This window comes from Rhagoletis zephyria, unplaced genomic scaffold, assembly GCF_001687245.7.
Source record: "Rhagoletis zephyria isolate East Lansing unplaced genomic scaffold, Rhagoletis_zephyria_1.1 Rzeph_scaffold_07654, whole genome shotgun sequence".
Classification (NCBI taxonomy): Eukaryota; Metazoa; Arthropoda; class Insecta; order Diptera; family Tephritidae; genus Rhagoletis; species Rhagoletis zephyria.
The window spans coordinates 103-17,337 of NW_016164736.1; the positions used below are offsets into that span (position 1 = coordinate 103).

The window sequence follows — 17,235 nt, forward strand, 5'->3', positions numbered from 1 at the left end:
AAAGTAGTCGGAATTTTATACTCTCACCCCCTAGGATAGTTCCAATAATGCCCAATTATTTATTGAACCATTTGTTCTTAGTAACCATAGCTCCGCCAAGAATTCTATACCATTTATACGAAAAGCTGTTTTTCCCATATAGAATACTTGGAAAACTTGGAAACCGCTTTGAGCCACATCTAAATATTTTTTTATTTGAAATAAAAAATAGGGGTATATTTTTTCGATGTAGAAAAATCCTAGGGACTGAGAGCACTAAAATTCCGACTTTACTTACTTTGGACTACCGTAATGTATATACATACATATGGATATTTACATACATATGTCCCTGAGATAACAAATGCGTCACTTTTTTGCAATCGATGTTGTTTTAATTGTTCAGCATATCTCGCTTATTCACAAAAATTTTGATTATTTTAATCAACCATAATTACATACATATGCATGTTGATGTGATATGAATAATTTTTTTCTTCACGTATCACTAAATGAATTATGCACTTTTAGAGATATCATCGCCGAAATAGTTATCAAATTTTAGTCGGCCCCATTCTGAATAACGTCATCGTCAGTAAAAGTCATTGTGCAGTATCGATTATTTAGTATGAATAGATAAGGGATTGATGCCAGGAGCTTTCAGTGAGCAAATATCTTGTTTCGCACAAATATCAGTTACGAGGCTTTGCAGAACCACGATACGCGGTTTTGTACTTTAAACGACGTTATGTAAACCTATTCTTATTAGTTTTTTGGTCTTTTAATTTTAATCCTTTTTTACATATCTTTTCAGGGTATCAACGGCATACTGTTGCAAGGCATACAATTTCCTCACTACTGCGCTCAAGCTATGTTGGACTGCAAGTCTCCTTGCTAAATGTTATTCTTAGATAATAAGAAATTTTCATTCTGATCATATTTTTTTGCATTGCTTGTGTGTTTACAAAGCTTTATAACCATAGCTTCACTTAATACTTGGTTACGTGCAGTTACATATTTAGAGGCCATTCAATTATTTACATCAAATATTTTTCTACTCAGAACAAATTGGTTTAAGACGTTTTTTGCTAAAATAAATATATTTATGTAAATATTACCTACCGTCGTGTTTCATTAATAGGGCAGAATACGGCCACCGAACAGTGGTGCCAAACTGGAATGTACTACTCAAAATAGTCCCTGGCCTTGATTTTCAACTAATTGCTAATTTTTTGAAGTGAAACTTCTTAATCAGGTTATAGGTAATTTAAAGAGGTGGGGTGCAATAACACCATACGCAATAAGGCCACATGGTCGTATTTCCATTTTGTTTTGGAAATAAAACCATATGACTTTATTTCCATTCCAGAAGTGAAATAAAGTCTCATTCGAAATTGTACAAATGAGTAATAAAGTCATAATTGAAATTACAACGATTTCAACCCAAAATACATGTCTGGCCACACTGTTTGTGAGTCACGCATTTTTTCTATTAATTCACCGTATTAATTTATTATTAAGTCCAGATCTGGAAGAGAATAGTCGTGTAGTTTATCAGGTACAATGGTTATAAAGAACGTAAGATAATGAAATTATTCGGTATCAGCTTATTATTATTTAATTACATTTTTTGCAAAACAATTTGCAAAAACTCACTTGGTTTCTCTAGCGCCATTATTTTCATGCAATATTCTATGAATTCCTTACTAGAGACAAAATGAAAAGAATGCGTTCAAATCGTCCGGCCCCATATTATCCGCAACAACGTTCTAATGAATGAGTGAACAGAAAAATGTAAAAAATAAACTCTCGCCGGGTGTTATCATTGTTACGGTAATTTTCCAGTTTACATAGACTTGGAAAAATCATTGATAATCAAATAGACGCATTTTAAAAGCTCAATGTTACGAATTCGGGAACAGAAATTATCTTTATTTAATATTTCAAAAGTTATCTGTATAAAATAAATGCCGAATATTATTTACGATGTTAACTCCTGGCGGCACCTTTGAATCATAAAAACTAACAACCTTTCTTAAAAACCATTTTGAGTACCAAAAATTAAAATAATTATGATTTAAGTTTTCAAAATTTGGGCATGCCATATGAAATATTTTTGCGAGCACAACTCCTTTTTGAGTATGTAACTGGTTATGTAAGCAGACACATTTTGAAAACTCATATTTATGCTCTGATTTGTTGATTCTTTCAAGAACAATATTAACAAAACTTTTTCAATGCAAATTTGAATAACGTAACACCAGGTAACGTCACGTCAGATAGTTCAGCTGATTAAACATAAAGCAGAAAAGATTTGTACATTTCAATAATCGCAAAATTAACCCTAAACATTTCCAATATTACTACAAATGCTTTTATACAAATAGTATTGCCCAATTCGCAGAATTTTGCAATTTTCTAATCGAAGTCAAAATCCACTTCAGTTTCTTGTAACGTCACGCCAGCGCGTAAGTTTACTATTATCTTTAAATCGCTACTACCAACAGTTGTAATTTTTTTACTAAATAGGGAGCCATTTAATTGCTATGAAAATCTAGAAAAACCTTGCCAGAATTTTGACTTTTTCTATTTTTTTTGCAATTTGTCATACGAGCATAACGTAACGCCAGTTTGGAAATTAACCATGAATTTCGGCATCATTTCATAAACTCGTGAGGTGCTAGTCCGGCAACGCCGCGTTTCACAAACAGCTATTTACTAGCGTTATGATGTTTTTATAATCAAAAGTATGTCGTTCCATAACCATGATTTAAAACACTAGAAAAGTTACGTGGATTTGTTGAGATATAAAATAAATTCATAGAAGAAATTCAAATGTATTAAAACCAGATTAAATATACCATGGACCATTTCCTGGTACCAACGGCTTTTGCACATTAAAAAAAAAGGGGAAAAATACCACAACCTTACTGTTCATTCATTCATGAATTCGCGAATTATGCATAAACGGAAACCATTTTTGAATTCAGGATATGAAGAATTCATGAATTCTGCATGCATAAACGTAGTACAATACATGATACAAAAAACAAGGTAGTTCTATTGCCACTTTTTCGTCGCCATATTTACAACCTGACAATTAAGCAGATTGTGACATTTCGTGCTACCATACCCAATATCTAAAATCCTTCAAATTTTCTTATTAATGTTTTGTCGATTTAAAAATATTTTGTTCTTAAGCATAGCATAATAAGAAATAAACAAGAAATAAGTGTGAAATTCCACAACATTTCCTTGAAACATTTTGCAACATGAAGCTAGCAACACAATTTTCATGACATTTTTAAATACACATGTATATTTTAAATTGTGTGAAAGCTGACAGTTTATAGAATTCAGTAGCGACGAAAACAAAGGGGGGTTAAGTGGTTAAACCTTACCCAAGCCGATCATAAAACTTGCGACGCAATTTCGGCTTATGCCTGTGGGTCTTGGCAAGAATATAATCCCTGAAGGTTTAGCTTAAAATGGTTTTCGGGATACACCCTGTGATCATGTTACTTTCCAGAAGGTGTGGCGCCCGTTTTTCTGTACATATTTTCGTTGGAAAAATACCTTATCTCTGTATTCTAGGTAAATGCTTCCAGAGGTTTTTATGCGTCACCAGAATTTTAGTTTATTTGGCCTATACCGCTAGATTGTTTTCATATACCCCCATTTTTCATAGGTTTGGGATTGATTTCATTTACCTCTATTCCTAGTTCTACGGTGGCACGCCGCATTTTCCAATAAACTCTTATTTTTCCATGAGCTTAAGATTGACTTCATATACATATATCCATACAAAGTTCCAGGACTCTACCACAAATACTTCCAGAGATATGCACTATGAAAAATTCGATTTCTATGGGAGGTTCTACACGCACTTTAGATATCGGTTTTGTTTTAGCCTATAACCATTATTGGAAAACTTGTGTCCGAAATTTCAAAAAAAGCCGGTATGGGCATTGTGACTCCTCAAGCGAAATGAACTAATGATTGCAAAAAATGAAATCAAACATCGTAGTTGACCAAAAAAGAATATTAGACTTCATTCTCTCAACTTCTCAGAATGTAGAAAAGCTAAGAAATATATAATAAGATAGGATATGTTAAAACAGCCTCCAAAACATTTACTAAAGACGACCCTGGACTACACAGATCAGTTTTATTGAAAATTTGTTTTTATCTATTTATTTTATCCTTCAATTTTGGGTGTGTCAAAATTTTATGTGAAAACAATATGTGTTGCTAGAAAAATTTTACGGCCCATGAGTTCCAAAGTAAATTCCATTGCTGTTAAATGGACAAAGACAATATGTATTAAATAACACATCGAAATGTGTAATTTCAGTAATTTGTGTAAATGTGTAATTTCAGAATTACATCAGAATTACGTATCCGATATAGAAAACTACATTGTGAATTAATGAGATGACATGAGGACACTAACATACTTTTAAAATATGTTCACTAAAATTGTATTAATATTAAAATAATGATTTGGCAAGTTGTTATCGAATTTAATGTAAAATTTAAACGTTTTCAAAATAAGATATTGATTAGTTTTAAAAGGTATATATCAATACAACTATTTACTTTATAATCCCAAATTTAGGATATAAAATGTCCCACACCAAAAAACTTACAATTGGGTAATGCCGCTTCGAATTTTTCACAATTGAGCAATTGTCAAAAATCTGCTTTTTAATCAAAAAGTTGTTTATTGAAACCACCTTCTTTTTTGTATCATGGTACAATATATTCATAAGCCAAAGATGAAAAAAGAATTTATAAGAAAAAAGTATTTATAGAAAATGAACCGATTTTATTGTTTCCTTACACAATTACCCGATACTCTCCTTTATGTTTCAGTTTCAGCAGTGAACGACGATATGTAGACATAAATAGTTATTAGCAGTGAACTAGTGTCGCGGATCGCCGCGAATCTGGGCACTTTCAAAATTTTATACATACTTACATACGTATACACATATAATTTTTTTTTCCCCAAATATCCGTCCATTGAACTTGTGCATGTACTAATTTTTTGTTGAAACATATTTAAGGCCCATAATGTCAATTCCAAATATGGCCATGAGCCTTATGTCTACGGTGACCATCCGTCCTTTATTTTAAAGGAGAGTCCTTTATTTTAACCCCCTGTCCTTTATAATTTTTTTTCAAAATAAAGGACGGTAAATTTTTAAACACAGAATATGAAAAATAAAAATGTCCCTTATAAAATATAATGAAAACCTTCGCCAGTTCGATTCGCCCCCACTTAAGGGTTTTTATTTAATACGTAATCTTTGCACAATCTATAAAGCACAGGGAAAGCTGTGTCCAGGATTGTATTGCACGCTGAGTTTCTAGTTCCACTGATAGAGAACAATAAACCCCCTGCTGCACAGTGGTTCTAAACTGGCATTAAGCCTTAATTTTTTCACTTAATTTGATCATTTTTTTTTTATGAAAGCTTATAATATTTGCAAGAGACCAGTTGAACCTGATTTGTGAATTTTTATTTGATTATACTAAAATTTTTAGAGCAAAATGCAGAAACAGTTGCATTTTTGAAGTAAATGTGTTCGCCTGTTCCAGCTAATAAATGTTACATAACAAAGACTAGTTGAAAATAATTGTATGGTTCCCCAAAGCGAAAAAATTACAAAAAAAGGTTTGAAATGTTATAAAAAAATTTTCAACAAAAAATTCCAATTTTAAACCACTGTGTGCTAGCTTCGGCGTGCGGTATGAATTATGGTAAACGCATTTTGCGAGCAAAGGATGGCGAAATCCTTGAAAAGGAGTTGGCTTTATTTTTCGGAATCGGCTAATTAACTGGTAAATATTTGATTTAAATTACGATATGGGGACGGTACTTATATCGTACAAGTTGTATGTACGTATTCCCAAATAATTTTGAAAAAAATGTCCTCTATTTTACGTTGGTTAATATGGTCACCGTACTTATGTCACCTTATTTTGTCAAATGTAACTGGGTGACTATGTGCACTTTTTTGCTTTTTCACTCAATTGTACAATTTAAAAACTGATCTTATTACTCAACCATAACAGAATTAAAATAAATTTGTGTTATTTCACTTTCAATTGGGAAATAACAAAAATTTCTTTATTACCATTTGTATTATTCAAAGGTTTCAAATGTTACAAAGCATGCATTTTATGTTAAAAATCAGTACAATGCTTATCGGTTAGTATACTTTTTTCTAACAGTTTTGTAACTTATTTATAACTTCAGTTGACTTTTATAAAAAGTAATAGTTCAAAGTAGTTTTTGGTAAAAACAAAACCAAAAGTGGCTTTGAAAAAAATAAGGTAAAGTTAAGATTTTTTAACAATTAACGAAAAAATCAGCTGCTCCCAGAACTTTTAAATAGTTATTAGATCTAATCGTTTCGTTTACTCTAAATACAAGAAAATAACTTACTTGTTCCATTTAATTATCATTTAAATGAAAGCTGTAATTAACTTTAATAGTTTTATCCCATTTTTAGCTTTCATTTTTGACCAACTGTAAACGTCATCCGAACGCGAAAAAATAAAAAGAAACTTCCGGTCCAACCGGTTTTTTTTTCTGAATTTAAAAATTAAAAACCGTTGTTTTTTCAAACTAACTTTTTTCGAATAACCCGAGAAAATTAAGGTTAAGGTTGTAAATCCTGGGTAAATGCATTTGAAATCATTCTTGCCTGAATGAATGCAGGTTAATTAATTAATTTAAATGAATGTTAATCTTTGTCACCATATAAACACTATATTTAACTATACAAATATGGTTATATCTTATATTTTCAAAAAATGTCACTTAGACCCTTACGATTCTAACCCTTTCATATGTAAATTAGACTGCATCACTCCTCATACAAAAAAAAATCGGTACTGTTTTTAGATTGGAACTATAAAATCTATTTTATTTTAAGACGCCCACCAAGATATTTCGGAAAAATATAAAGATTTACGTGAGCTGAACCGATTTGAAAATACCTCCAAAAATGAAGTTTTTTATAAATAAAAATGGTTTCTTAAAGTTTTTTTTTTTAAATCCCCTCAAACGACAAAACGGTTTAAGCTTAAAAATTTGCATAAAAACATTTTTAAAAAATTTTAGAATCGTAATAATCAGATTTTTGTTGCTGTTTTTTTTAACTTTTTCCAGAGATTGGTATAAGAAAAACTTGAATAACTGAACCTAAACTCTTCCTAAACTTTCCGATGGAAAGGTATTTCTCACCCTTTTTATTTCTTTGCTAATAAACTCTTTCAAAGAATGAAAGGGAAAGGTAGGATGATTGAACGTCATTCAAAAAAAGACATTGTCCCAATTTTTTTTTTCAAATACCAGCACATCGTACTTGAAAAAAAAAATAATAATTGGGACAAGAATGACTTTTTTTCACATAAATAAAAATATTGGGAAAATACCTTTGGAAAAAACAACCCAAACCAAAACATGCCACAATCTTACAATCTTTTGACATTCTTATAAATTGCCTCTTTCTGATAAATATCAAAAATACAGATCCAAACACAAACATACGTATATAAAGCAAACTCAACATCTAATCAAGCAAACTGAAACTCGCCGCACCATCAATAATTGCAAAGAATAAACTTAAGTTGGACTTCTGCATCATCGAGTGATTTAAAATATATTTACATCTACGTCATTATGAAAAATCCGATCTGGTTCATTTTCTGGCTTTTGATTTTAATTTTCATTTCCTTTTTTGTGGCTTTCCTGGGTGCATTTTTTTATATATTCCTATATATGCTTGAAGCCTGTTGTGGTTGCTGGAATGTAAGTAGAATACAGCGCAAATATTTGAAATTCCACAGGAAAAGTAAAACCCCTTTCCGTAATCCATATTAAATCATTATGAAAGCTTACAGCTTTTCCCTACAAATTATGAATCGCGAAAACTTTAAATGGCTGTACTTGTCCACCAAACAAATTTTGTTGCCGGCAATACGAAAATGTCTCGTCCTCGAAAACAATTGTATTGCCGGTAATATTGCTATAGTCAGAGGCGTCACTTATGGGGGGCTTAGCTGGCAAAATGCCACAGGCCCCCGGTCCTAGAGGGAGGGAGACCGCGAGCTCTGTAATATCCAAAAATTTTTAACACAACTAATGCTGCCTTCTCCTCTACGCACAAATACTAGGTAAAGGGCATTGAGAAGGCAACATTTTTGTAGAAAAGAAAACGACATAAGTACTTAAGAGTTATAATTTTTATACCCGAGCGCACTTGTGCACAAGGGTATTATAACTTTGTTCACATAACGGTTGTTTGTAACAGGCAAAACAAATCGAGATAGATATAGACAAATGTATACATAAATGATCAGAATGAAAAGAGAAGTCGATTAAGCGGTAACTATCTGTGCACACGATAATTCGAGTAAAAATTGAGATATCTTAACGAAACTTAGTGCGTGCACTTCTTTCGGGCGTATGTTTGGACGGATGGCATTGAAAATGGGCAAAATCTAACGATAACCACGCTTACCTCCCATATAACGGTAATTTTCAGAAACTCGAAAAAAAATTATTAAGATCGGACAATAACCACATCCACATCCCATATAACGGTAATTTAGAGAAACACGAAATCTCCGATAATTCAGTAAATATTAATTCTTTACCAAGAAATACGTTTGTGATAAAATTTTGGAAAATGGGCGTGGCACCACCCACTTATAATATATTATTATATTATTTCTCGGTAACAGTACTACCAATTTGTACCAAACTCGGTATGGTTGTTGTGCTTGCCACATAAAAGCAAACCGTTGAAAATTATTGAAATCGGACTAAAATTACGGCCGATTTAATATAAAGATAAATTACACATTTGAAATACGAATGATAGGTCATTTATACAACTTTGTTTGCAATGTTGCGGTTTTGCCAAAAATGCCACTTTGTCACGTTTTATGAATCGCACTATTGTCTCGGTATATGTTTTTATAGATCGGTAGGAGAGCACACGGCATCCTCCAAACCCCCGATACCTTGGATAGCCGCCGGGCACACCAGCTGAAATCCGCTGCTGCTTACATACTTATACATAGATATGTACAAAAGAAAATTTAGCAGCACAAAAGCCAGTAATAGATATCGCAATGCATTTTTTATGGATGCTTTGCTCAATGATGTCATTGTAATAATATTGAAGAAGTCAAGCTTTAGTTACTCTGCGTCATTATGCATAGATAAGCTAAATTAACTTTGCAATTACCTTAAAAAACGCCTTCATATAAATATTTTGCGTCACAAATAATACATATGTATGTATATGTGTATGTAGATTCGTCCTTTTATTCGGGCGGTTCGTGAATATGCCGATGCTTTTAGTGTCATTATTGTTTGAGCTTTGCTTTATATTTGTTTCCTTAACCAATATGAAGAAAAAAGCGGTTCTCCAAAGCCTCAATTTTTCTAATATCAAATCCAAGTTTCATATCAACTCGACTCCCTACTTATATTTAACATAAATTTGTATGTATAACTTTGAATGACTTAAGTGAATTAAGTAAATGTATTTTTACCTTTAATTACATATTTCATTTTCATCTGTCTTTTTTATAGGGAATCAATAATTTTCTGCTGAAGTGCATTCAATTTCCTCATTTCTGTGCCGAAGCTATGCTGCAATGCAGGTCTCCATGTTAAAAGAAAAACATTTAGTATAATACTTGTGTTTGCTCATATTTCTATATTTACAACTTAAAACTATTAATAAATGAGTTAATTACTTTAATTTATAAATTTTTAATAGTTTTCAGATAAATAGGGATCAGGATATTTGTATTCAAAATTACTATTGGTAACGTAAGAACAGACACTATTAAATTATGTATATGGATCTAATTAGCAATGTGGAAGCAGTCGAGATATTTAATGGCGTTTTTTTTATTACCGAAAAATGTTGCCTTTTTAGTACCCTCTAGGCACAAATACTAGTTAAAGAAAAGCGCAAAAAGAAGGCAACACTTTTTCTAGAAAAGAAAACGCCATAATAATGTGGTTTTGATATCTGACTTGGCTAATGAAGTCTTATATTTTAAATATGTACAGTATTGCGCAAAACATATGCAATTACATCGGCCTTTTCATTTGATATTAAGCGTACGGCAGCTTTGTGTTAATGTTATAACTTTGATTTTTTCGGGTACACCTTGGTCTGGGTACGGCCTTAACCCAGCGGGCCTGGACCTCGAAAGAAACGTATTCGTAAGGGTTTCGTGCGGAACGGAACTTAGCTAAAAACGCCCGTAGCCTGAAATCCTAACCACGAAAATAACCTTTTTTTGGAAATTTAAATTTTAATGCAGAAATGATCTGTTATTTTCGCGGTTAGGTCTCGAAATATATATTTTTTTCATAGCTTGGCATTGTGATGTGGAACAATTTTTGCAAGACTGAAAACATGGATTTTAGAGCAGAGACCGTAATCATTATGAGCGAGCAGGTAAAAATCATAATCTAATCGTTATTTTCGATCATCGTTGTTGGTTATTATGCGATTTTTATTTTTCCGATCATCTTTAGGTGTTATTTTATGATTTTTATTTTATCGATAATCTCTAATCGTTATATTGTGACTCAAATTTTCGGTCAGAAATGATTGTTATTTTGGATTTTTATTCTTTCGAACATTTTTAACCGTTATCATAGAAAGTACGTTTTTTATGAGCGATTTTAATCTTTTGTGATCTATGCAGATGAAAATCATAAAATAACCATTAAAAGTTATCAAAAAAGGGAGCCACAGCCGATAAACTTAAACGATATTGCGATACATATTTAAATTGTGTATTTAATTCCCTCAATACAAGTTGAATCAAATTTCTAAAACATATGGCAACCCTCTTAAATAAAGTTCAGAACAAAAAAAATGTTTAACCCATGTCAATTTATACCCATACTTTAGTAATTCATTTGACTAACTAAATAATTATTAGCATCCTGCACCGCAATAAAAAAAGGAATTTTTAGCAAAAAAAACCTCCTTAAAAATATTATATATTTATCCATATATTTCATGATTCAATGATCGGATCTAAACCATATTAGTATGGGAGAGAGATACTACCTTTCCGTTGCAAAGAGAATTATGGAAATCGGTTGACGTGGTGCAAAGTTACGCGGTAACATGCATAAAAAAAAATATTTCGACGAACTGATAACCTCCTCCTTTTTTGGAAGTCGGTTAATAAATATGACTGAAAGTCCTCTCAACTGGTGCAGCGTCAATTGAAAAGAATTTAAAATATGGTCAAGTTTTACACGCAGATATTTTTCGCCTCGAGCGAGCATTTACATATTTAGTGACGCAGGTTTGATTTACGACCCTTTAAGAAGCAGGCTGTAACCTGAAAAGGCAGTAGCATTGCTTTTTATTAAATATGCTCCAATTTTGAAATTTACGTACTAAAAATAAACATTATTACAAATTACCTCAATTTCTTTATTGACATACATTTTCTTGCCAAAATTATTTCATAAAAATACTTGACATCCACATTCGCATCCGCGGATTTTAGCTTTTAGACATCCGCATTCGCATCCGGGGATGTCTAAAATTTTGCATTCTCAACATCCCTAGTATATAAATATTTACCGTACTAATTACGAGTAGTGTCAACGGGATTGGGATGATAAAGAGTGGTCGTATGTATGGGAATGGTTCGAAAAAATTATAAAGTTTATAATGTAAACAATAGTAAAAGCTGTAGGAAAAGCATACCATTAACAGAAAAGTAAAATTAATGTAAAAAAGCTTTTTTCGAATGAGGTGCTGGTGTTTCTATGGTCAAATGAAGAGAATGAAAGTTTTTAACAGAAGCCGAGATAGCAGTATGAATGTATGTGTGTATGCACATATGTACATAAGGGCAGTGCAAAAACGCATGTAAAAAAGTAAAGCCGGAATTTTTATGCTCTAGCAACCTAGGATTGTTCTATACCGAAAAAATATACGCATATTTTTAATTTTGAAATCAAACATATTTATAAGTCGTTCAAAATGTTCAAAGTTTTCGATATATTTTATATGAAAAAAAGAAAACAACTTTTCGTAGAAATGGCGTTGAATTCTTGAAAATCAATATTTTTCGACCGGAAAACTCAGTTACTCTACAGGAGATTCCCAATAACAAACCCAATTATTTTTTTAACCATTTTTTTATAGTAACTATATTTTATAGTCCGCCAAAACTCCTAGAAAACGCCAGAAAATGCAATGAATATTGTTATAAAAAGTGTCCTGAAGAGCGAGTTTTCCGATCGAAAAATATTGATTGCCAAGAATTCCATACCATTTCCACGAAAAGTTGTTTTTTCCCATATAAAATGCATAAATATTTTTTGCTTTCAAAATAAAAAAATAAGGTTATACTTTTTTGATATAGAAAAATCCTAGGGGTGAGAGCATTAAAATTCCGACTTTACTTATTTTGGACCACTCTAATATACATGCAGTAGTACATTTCAGTCATATATGCATGCAGATTTGTGAGAGCGAATTTATTTTTCCATCTCACGCACACATGGATGCTTTTAGCTTGGTTGCGATTTCGTTCTCTTCTCAATTTGTAAACTAATCAAAGGCATGCGTTCCTTCATAACTGTTATACACAGCAGCGGAGAGAGTGGGTGGCTATCAGGTGGTTTCTGGTAGTTGCTAGTTGGTAGTTCGGTTGGCATGTGAAAACGAAAGAAAGCTTTAGAGGAAAAACTTATTAATTTTGAGGAACTGTGTCTATTCCGGGCCCGGGTGCAATTCAATTGTGAGTGTTCTCTCGACGCGGTTAGTGTTGCAGTTTGCGGTTTTAGTGTAAAATACAAAAGGCTAACTTTGAAAACTGTGAAACAGTTACGTTGGAGTGTATCCGAAGAGTGGGAATAGTGTGTAGTAATGTTCATAAAAAGTGAATTTAATAAAACTCATTGCAATAAATGCAGAGATTTTATTACTGTGCACAGTTGTTGTATTAGAAGCTAAAAATAAAAATAAAACAAAACACAGAATTACATATGTACATCATTTTGTGCAAGATACTGCAATAAATTATGTAATAATATTGGTCATTTTGCAAGTTATTAAATAAAATCCCAGTCGCAAAAACGAATCAAAATTCGCCAGCCCAGATTATGTGAAAATATGCATGCGCCCCACACAAACATATGGCAAAGTTAAGGATAGCAGAAACGTAGCATACTTTACGGCGAATAAGAGTCTCTTTGTTCATGGCATACGAGTAGTGAGGCATTTGTGTGTGTACCTTTGAATATTTTTTACGTTTTCGCCGTTTTATTTTGTTTTTTTCTTTTCTTCTTCTGTTTTTACTAGAAAAACAGCTGCAACGGCAATCATCAATATGTATTTAGATACAAATACATAAATGTGTATGAATATATGCATACGTATCAACTACATACTTAATCGTACATATGTATGTATGTATGTACCTATATAAATTGTATGTGGTTAGCCTGCGGCTTGGTGTGATCGATTTTTCGCTCTCTCGCGCACGTTTTCGCGTTTATTAATATTAGCGCAGTGGGGTCCTAATCCACCATCGGCTTCTCATTTTAACATTTCCACATCCGTTCTTCTTTTCACCTCAGCCGGAACAAACACCTAACCACCCCCAGGTACACGAAATCTCTACGTTGTAGATAAGCTTCCATGTTTCGTCTGCCTTTGGCTAAATAAATGCGGTGGGGTGACACGAGAAACTAGAGATAACAAAAACACAACAGGCACTCAGCGTTCCTTGACTAGATACATACATATGTATGTTTTGATTGTTTTCTACAATATTGCGCGTTTTCTTTGGATTGCGCTTGTGATGGAACAACTGTTTGTTTATCTTATACATTTATAAGTGTGTAAGCAGCTTTACAAAGGACAAGACAAAAAAAAAAAAACGTTCGTAGTTGCCATTAAAACCGTTGTCTGTGTGCTACCTTTGTGTTTGTGACATTCATTTTTGTCCTTATTTCTGAATATAATATTGAACCATAGTATACTATACTAATTCTATTTGAAAAATTTCTGGCGATGGTAACAAATTTTAAGCTTTTGTCTTTGAATTATTGCTAACTACAGTAATTTTAAAGAAATTACGTAAAGATACAAAAATGTGTTGCATTTTGGAAAGATATTTCGTTCACCATGTCAGATTTAGTTTGGAGACAAATCANAAATTACTGTCCAAGCTTTAACCAAAACCATATAAATCACAGTTTGAAACTTTACACAAAACTGAAACGAATTCAACAAAATTTCATCAAAATTTCAACTTTTTAATCTGAATCTTTAGAACATTTCTGGGTAAGCAGTTTTATAGCCCATAAAATTTTAGTCTAATGAAACATGTAGTTCCAAACTGCTAAAAAATGCCGTTGATTTTTGAGAATTTTTATTAGTGACGGATTTTTGCACTTTTTTCCATAAAAGCATGGATTTATTATCAAATAAAATGCGGCAGACCGTTAGCAACAAAATTGCAAAAACTCAACGCCAGTTTTTGTAAATTTTATATAAAAAAAGAACCACAAAAGCAGGCAAAAAAATGTTTTTTAGCCGGTTGAAACTTGTCCGAAAAAATTAAGAATATTAAAAAATCAACACGTGGTCATTTGTTTGAGTCACTGTATATTAATTTCATGTTCCTTTTCACATTTGAGATATAAGACTTTCTCCTCTTACTTCTTGAAATCAAGCTCCGAATATCTTTTAATAAAATGACAATTGACAGAAATCCGTTGACTTTGACGGTCATATCGAAATCGCTTCCATTTTGAGTAACACCCGAACACAAATTTCGAGGGAAAATACAGCGCCATTAATTTTTATTAAAATTTCCCTAATTGTTCCCATGCTTTTAAACTTCCCTTATACCAAACAATTTTTTTTTAAATATAATTTTTTTGCTGACAGTAAAAAGTAAAAAACGCTCGAACGCTGGGCTTTGCACATATGGAAAACTGTATTAGTATTGGTTAAACAAACAACTTTAAAAACATTAACAAAAAAAAAGTTTATTAAAATTTCATTAATCTAACAAATAGTTACGACAAGCGTTTATAAGTAGTTTATAGAACAAGAAAAATCGACGCCCGCACCACCAAATGGCAAAATTTTTTATGAAGTTAATTCTTTCCATTTGAGTAATATATATATATACGTTCTACTATAGATATTTCATTTCATTTACTTTATTTATGCCATAAGATATGCTAGTCTTTTGACAGTTTCAAATCGCCCGGTCCGGATGGCATCCTACCTATTGTACTTAAAGAAGGTGTTTAGCTTTTGTTGGCGCATTCGTGGGGAGGCGCTCTCATCGCATCCTATGTTTTTGCGCCTATCAGGCGCTTGCAAAATAGGAAAAAATTCGCCTTGGGCATTTTTGTAGACATTGAGGGTGCTTTTGGCCATGCCACCTTCGATAGCATGTGCAATTCTGCTCTACGGCATGGGTTTCATGGTTCATGGTCACCAGGATTCAGGCAGAAACAGGTCAATATGTCACGTGCGCTACCTTGTTAACGGCTGCCCTCAGGATGCCTGGTAATTGATTCTCATTTTGTCACTCTTAATGACTCTGATATCTGCGCTCAAGCCTATGCGGACGATGTGGCCTGTCTAGTCACGGACCCATCTCTGCTGGTTGTTTACAGGAAAGCGCAGACAATACTGAATATGTTAATTTTATTGTGGCGTATTAATATTTATATCAATAGGGTTATTGAGCTTTGTACCACGATTTGTTTGCTAGGAAAAAAGGGGAAAACAACAAAGTCTAAGCGGTAGAAGTTATAGCTTCTATTTCGGAGATCACCACATCTCCTCATCAGACTTCTTTTTGCTAGACTGCAGCAGGGATCGAATACGCATCATCGATGTGCAAAGTCAGAAGCGCTAACCACTGAGCTGTGCACGCACCGTAAACGCTTGTTGCTAATTCATTTCCTTATTCAACCTACTACTATTAAGAAAATCGTGGCACAAAGCTCAATAACCCTATTAAAATAAATAGCTCAGTGGTTAGCGCTTCTCACTTTGCACATCGATGATGCGGGTTCGATCCCTGCTGAAGTCTAGAAAAAAGAAGTCTGTTGTTTTTCCATTTTTCCTAACAAACAAATCGTGGTACAAAGCTCAATAACACTATTGAAATACTGAATACGATTGACAGTTGGTGTGATGGAAATGGGATCACCGCTAACCCAACCAAAACTAGTGTTGTGCCCTTCACTAGAAGTAGAAAGTTGGATGGTCTCATTCCCCTCACACTTAAAGGAGTCAGAATTCAGACTTCTGCCGAAATAAAGTATCTAGAAGTAATTCTGGATACAAAATTATCGTGGAAATCTCAGGTGGAAAACAAGACCTCCAAAGCATTGACAGCATTTGGGCAATGACAACAGGTATTTGGTAAAACGTGGGGTCTGTCACCGAAGGGAATCTTCTGGATTTATGCCTCTATGGTCAAACTCATAATCAGCTATGCGTCAGTGATATGGTGGAGCATACTCTCAGTCAACAGCGTGGGAAGTCTGCTTGCTAAATTTTAAAGAACTATTGCCGTGTGCTGTGCGGGAGCTTTCTATACAACACCTGGCACTGTTCTTGATGCACTGCTGCTCCTACCGTCACTTTGTGTCTTCATATGTGGGGAAGCCTTAAAGGCGACCCGCAGACTGAAAGGAAACGAGTGTTGGTATTACACTGAGTGGGATAAGGCGGAAATTGCTTGCGGAAGAGATCTAAGCACTTGTGTCCTTTCGACGCCATAGGATAGTACGCTACCATTATCTTTGTTCGAAAGATTTTATAATGTTGAATTCCCTGAGGCTCAATGTTAGTTTAATACCAGTACTGAGCCCTTACTCGCAAATCTTCGAATCTTCACTAATGGCTCCAAAACTGAATCTAGGCCAGGATTTGGGGTCTTCATCGAAGTTAATAGGGCTAAGCATCACTTTCTCCTGGAAAGTATGCCTCGGTATTCTAGGCTGAGGTATTTGCAATCCTCAAGGCCATGGAATACGTGATGAAAAATAGGTGGAGGGGAAGGAGTGTACGTGTCTGCAGTGACGGCCAAGCTGCACTTCACTTAAGGCATTGGCCATCTCTCTAACTACTTCCAAACTAGTTCGGCAATGCAAGTCCCGACTAAATTATGTTGGCAAATATAACGACCTTGCTT

At 33.4% G+C, this 17,235-nt stretch overlaps 1 long non-coding RNA gene across 1 annotated transcript; it reads left to right on the forward strand.

Annotated features, from left to right (window-relative positions):
* The first annotated feature begins 621 nt into the window (after window positions 1–621).
* On the forward strand, window positions 622–1,096 carry LOC108374372 (uncharacterized). Its single transcript, XR_001849037.1, has 2 exons — window positions 622–729; window positions 794–1,096. It is a non-coding gene; the product is annotated as an uncharacterized LOC108374372 (long non-coding RNA).
* The last annotated feature ends 16,139 nt before the right edge of the window (window positions 1,097–17,235 follow it).